Below are 5,379 nucleotides of genomic sequence, written 5' to 3'. Positions count from 1 at the left end.
GAATGTTAGAAAATGTTTGCAAACGAGAGATGAGGGGGAGGGGGAAGAGAATGGATCTGAAAAGCACCTGTTCCTTTGATCACACTTAGGTAGACTAAAGGAATAAAGTCTCTAAAATAATCTATAAAAGCCGGGCAGTGGTGGCGCACGCCTTTGATCCCAGCACTCGGGAGGCAGAGGCAGGNGGATTTCTGAGTTTGAGGCCAGCCTGGTCTACAGTGTGAGTTCCAGGACAGCCAAGGCTACACAGAGAAACCTGTCTCGAAAAAAAAAAATCTATAAAAGATCTTCATGAATTTAGAGATAAAAGATTTCCTAGGACACCTTGAAATGAACTGTAGCCACAAAAGAAAAAACAAGTTACATTTTAGTCAGACATTATACTGGTTAAATACTACAGAGTTTTGTCACACAGAAGCTGAAACCCTCACCAAGCCAACAGTGAGCATGCTGGGGCGTGGCTCAGCTGTAAAGTGCTGCCTGCCTAGCCTGGTCCCCAGGACCAACCGCCAAACCGGGCTTGCTGTTGAGAGAGAAAAGCTAAGGGTTTCTGGGTTTCTGGTCCAATGCAGATTTGATGCTTTAGACCCGTGGTGGGGGGTGTCTAGTGGGGCACAATCAAGGTGTATCTCCTAGAACACCTCCCACTGGACTCCATCACTTCCCAGTAACAACAAGTTATCATTTAACACGTAGCCTTGGAGTTGAGCTCATCTCTAGTCCCAGACAAAGAGGCAGACAGCTCTCTGCGAACCGGAGGCCAGGTCTACAGAGGGAGTTTCAGGACATCCAGGGCTACACAGAGAGACCTTGTCTCAAAAACAAAACAAAACCTAGATGAACATCTAGCCTTGGGGGTTTTCCAGATTCAGACTGTAGCCATGGAGGGGCAGAGAGCGATGTTACCTTGGTCTGCGCTTGGCTGCGCTTGGTTGGTTTGTTTGTTTGTTTTTGAAGGCAGATAGGAGATAGACTCCAAAGTATTGCAGGCTGACCTCAGACTATAAAGCCAAGGATAACTTTGATCTTCTGATCTTCTGACCTTTATCTCCCAGTGTTGGGATTACAGATGTGCACCACCACACCTGGTCTACTTTTAAATTGCATTTTTATTTATTAGATTTGTTATTTTATGTGTATGTGTGTTTCACCTGTGTGTGTGTCTGTGTGCCTTGTATGTGCCTGGAGCCCTTGGAAGTCAGGAGAGGGAGGGCACTGGTTTCCTAAACCTGGTGTTACCACTAGTTGTGAGCCACTAGATGGATACTGGGAACTGGGTTCTCTTCAAGAACAGCAAGTACTCTTAGCTACCGAGCCACCTCTCCAGTCCCAGTGTTTGTTTGTTTGTTTGGTAAGCAAGGGGTGTGAGAGCAGAGGTCAGGAGACAACCTCTAACAGTTGGTTCTCTCCTTCCACCGCCTGGGCCTCCAGTGGAACTTTGATTGGCAAGCCCTGCGTGGAAAGTCCTTGCCCATGGAGCCATCTCAGTGGCTCTACCTTATTTCCTGAGACAGGGTCTTTCTGAGACCGTGTTTTATGTTCACGCCTGGTCAACAAGCTGCTGAAACGACTTGTCTCTGTCCACGCACGGCGCAAGTTTTGTTTTGTTTTTAACATGGATGCAGGGGGTCTGAAGCCAGGTCCTCACGGTTGTACTTCCCAAGGACTTTGCCCAGTGAGCCAGCTCCTCAGCTCCTATGTCCCTGATGGGCTTCCCACAGGATGGGCTATGGCTCTGGGAGTCAAGAGGACTTCCACCCCTTAGGTCCTGCACTTTCAGGTCACAACATCAGTACGTTGTCATGGACTTGGGTGGGGCAAGTGTTCCTGGAAGCTAGCCCTACAGAAGACAAGCATCAATCATTTCTCTGCACACGGAAGTGAGTGCAGGCCACGCCCACACATCCTATTCTGTCTTACTGCCTTCCCAGCTCACTCCCCCTCAGCCAAGTCCCCCATACTCCTCAGACTCCCAGCAAAGGGTGACCGAGGACAGCATGGCTAGAAAGGGACAGACGTACTAACCAAATGCAGTTTAAAACATGCTCCCACATGAGCACAGTGATACGGGGCCTCCCGAGGCCTCCAGGAAACCTTCGTGTGCTTGAGGGGCAGCAGTGCTTACATTTCATTAGCTTTACTGTGAGTATGTCTTGGCTAGGCAGCATTTTGAAAATATTTAACTAGGCAACATAAACTATATCTATGGACAAGCTCTGAAACCCGGTCTTGTTCATAGTTTCATTTTGCTTTGGAATGACAATCTGAAGGACAATGCCCAGTGACCTGGTTTGTTCTCTTTGGAAGAGAATCCTGTGAAAGACTCCATTGTCGGTCATTGTCACCCAATGGTGAGACTCTGAACATGTGTATAAGTGGGCACAGACGGACCAGATGGGCAGCAAGAGTACTGGCCCTGGGACTAGTATAAGCCTTTCAGGGGGCTCCTGAACTCTGGAGACCTCAGGCTTGACCTGGAGTTTCTCAGCTCAGCAACTCCTCCATCTTCCAGGATGTCATGACCACCTACCGCCAGCAGATGGAAGGCTTGCCTTTGTGAATGCTCTGTCGCCATCTGATGGCCAAAAGGAAACATTACACTTCTCATCCAGTCCAAGGAGACTCAAGGCCTAGCAAGGGAATATTAAAGAAAGCACAGGGCGGTGGTGGCGCACGCCTTTAATCCCAGCACTTGGGAGGCAGAGGCAGGTGGATTTCTGAGTTCGAGGCCAGCCTGGTCTACAAAGTGAGTTCCAGGACAGTCAGAACTACACAGAGAAACCCTGTCTCAAAAAAAAAAAAAAAAAAAAAAAAAGCACCTACTATGTGCGCTGTGACAGTGAGTTATATCCCATCTCTGTTGAAGCTCAGAAAAATATTTCCCAAAGATTTCCTTTTCATTAGTTGATAAAAAGTTAATACTTTCCCCACTCCTGGTTCCTCCAAAGGCACACTGCCGACAATATTCAGTGTTCTGCAAAGCCCTGGAGAGGAGGAGTGTTATGCTGCTTCCCTGACCATGCTTTCCTGTGGAATTAGCCTCTGCTATGCAGCCAGCATCCCCTTTCCATTGCCTTGGGTCACCTCAGAGGACAGAATAGCTCTCCTTCTCCAAGTCTATGTATCAGGAGCAGGACCTGAGATTTGCGAACACATTTAGACAGCTAAGGCTCAGAACTTCCTTGGTCCTAGAGCAGTGGCTGGAGGGGTGTTGAGGGTGTCGGTCACCAAACTAGTGCGCCCCAGTTCCGAGCCTTGTATAATTCACCTTGTGTGCTAGGGCCCGTTGGAAAACTGAATCTGAAGAGCCTGGGTGCAGGAAGACGGGTAAATGCCATGGGCTTGATTTGTCCTCAACATTATCTTTTCTAGGTGTAATGATAGGTGGGAGGGAGCCTAGAGATGGGACGACTCAGCACCTTGAACATGTAAGCACCCCTTCCACTGCTGAGCGGCGTCTCAGCCTCCAATTCCTTTGCTAGTTGTTCTTGCTACTCAATGTGAGTTCTAGAAGGACAGGCTTTCTGATTCATCATCCACTCCCCACAGACCCAGGCATGCAGGAGACCGAATTTCCTAAATGCTAAATGTGTGGACACTGCTTTCATTAGCTACTTGATCCTTTTGGCTCCTCTCAGCTTCCAGTCTGAAGGGTCTGATTAGATAGGTAAGTTTTTGTTTGTGAGGGTCTGTGAGCCAGATGTGGCTCGGATCCTAGGCAGGACCAAGTTTCTGTCTCTCAGAAGCTTGATCTGATGCCCTCAGGTTGTCTTTGCCTCCCTTCCTGCCCTTCTCCATGGTTCCTGTTCACATACGGACATTCTTCTATAGAATGAGACTGATTCAGTATTCTGTGGCCACGTGCTGGATTGAATGAGTCATGAAAGTGTCGCCTCATTCGTCCACTGGCTCACAACATCTTTACTGAATGTGTGCTCTGTGTCTACCCCCGTGTCCAGGTCTGAAAGGTCTGCAACGAAGCAATTCTTACCCATAGGGAGCTGCCAGTACAGTCAAGCAAGGCCGGCATTAAGCAAATAAGGCTGTGCTACAGGCTCCCCGATGTGTGCGTCTGAGTGCTGAGTGCACCAAGGAAATCAGCAGACTCGGCTTAGGTTATCAGGGTGGATCCCCAGGGGAGGTAAAGCCTACACGTATGCCTAAGTGATGAAGAGAAGCTGACAGCTAGGCGGTGGGGGAAAGAGGGGTGGGCGGCCCGCTGAGAACAGAAACAACGTGAGACCGCTTTCTAAGATCATGTTTATATCATAAGGAGAAGAGATTACAGCTGAAAATTGAGAGTGTCACTACATTGGATGAGGGGTTTACTGAGGCTCCCTGTAGCTTAGAAGCAGCTTTGTAGGTTCAGGAACCGAACTTCTTCGCATTCAGAGGTAGAAGCACCGTGTTCAGCAAACAAAAACTTACCTATCCAATCAGACCCTCACGGAACCAACAAGCGCGTAGCCTATGTTGCAAATATTGCTAAGCAGGTGCTGTGCGTTCATCCTAATATGGGATGCGATGTGCATCTAATATTTTACTGTCATCTCTGCAAGACGACAACAAGGGCTTTGAAGCTTGTGTATCAAACTCACAGAGGTGTGAGGTGTGAGGATAAGAAGTTATCAATTTGTTAATTTACAATTGCACTCAGCAGTAAATGCGCATGCTACTTAGAGTCTCCTTTCCAGAAAATCAAACCATCAGATGATGCTTGGAGAACTAGGGGTAACAAAAATACACATTGCAAGTTTTTCTCAGTGTGTGAAAAATTGTGAAGAGGTCTCCCGGCTTCATCCCCCAGGGTAGTGTAGTTGCAGAATGTGAGTGCTAACTGGAAAGGGCAGCCAAGAACTACAAGTCTTTTAGTTCAATCCCTTTTGAGCACACATCACCAGTGTCTGTTGTTAGCTGATAGCTCATTGTGCCCAAGAGGGGCTAGACGAATAGTTCAGCAGGCAAGTGCTTGCTACTCCTTCAGAGGACTGAAGTTCAGTTCCTAGCACCCATGCTGGCCGGCTTATAACTCCGACTATAGAAGACCACACTCTTCTAGTCTTTTCAGACACTCACATGCAGGTGTGTGTGTGTCAGTGCACGCACGCTCGCACACACACAGACACACACTAATAAAAAAGGTTTGGGCTCCTGGATGGGTATTTCAATTAAAATAATCATAAATACTTCATATCAGTTCATGTTTTTCCTTTTTAAAATGTCGAATTGTCTAAACAATTTATTCTGCCTTTTTTAAAATTTTTAAGAGATTAAAAAAAATTATGGCTGGGCGTGGTGGTGCATGCCTTTAATCCCAGCACTTGGGAGGCAGAGGCAGGCGGATTTCTGAGTTCGAGGCCAGCCTGGTCTACAGAGTGA

This window comes from Mus pahari, chromosome 3, assembly GCF_900095145.1.
Source record: "Mus pahari chromosome 3, PAHARI_EIJ_v1.1, whole genome shotgun sequence".
Classification (NCBI taxonomy): domain Eukaryota; kingdom Metazoa; phylum Chordata; class Mammalia; order Rodentia; family Muridae; genus Mus; species Mus pahari.
The sequence above is the reverse complement of the archived record's forward strand: the minus strand, read 5'-3'. Positions refer to the sequence as shown.